The sequence below is a fragment of the Echinops telfairi genome, unplaced genomic scaffold (genome assembly GCF_000313985.2).
Source record: "Echinops telfairi isolate 266 unplaced genomic scaffold, ASM31398v2 ScPeMD7_3533;HRSCAF=4204_0, whole genome shotgun sequence".
Lineage (NCBI taxonomy): Eukaryota > Metazoa > Chordata > Mammalia > Afrosoricida > Tenrecidae > Echinops > Echinops telfairi.
The window spans coordinates 52,221,859-52,222,370 of NW_022107431.1; positions in this window are offsets into that span (position 1 = coordinate 52,221,859).

Sequence of the window (512 nt, forward strand, 5' to 3'; positions counted from 1 at the left end):
CTAATGGTGATAGACTATGCAGTGATATTATTGTCAGTATTGGAGTAAAATTATCTCCAAAGTGATAATAAGTCATCCGGATCAAAGTGATAATTATTTCCTACTTGGAAAAGATATTTTTGTCCTTTGACTCTGAATGACTATGAATCTTATTTATTTTCCTCTTTTATTAGTTCTTCACCAGAAATGTGGAAGTAGGGTATGTAATAAAGATACAAACAGATGTTTGGTTAGATCTGTCTTTTCAAGAATTATTCTTTTATTTTTATACCCATTTCCTTTTTGATAATTAATGGAGTTGTACTGGATTAGGCAGGATAAGGACTAATCATTCTGTAGTCAATCATCTCCAACAGTAATGAGAGATAGATAAATGATAGATAATTATTTATTTCAACATCTATACCATTTCTAAATATCTACCATGAACGATTTCACACATAACTCCAACTTTGGGACAGTGACATAAGTGATCTTCACTGCTCAGAAATACCTACATCTATCGTTGCTAT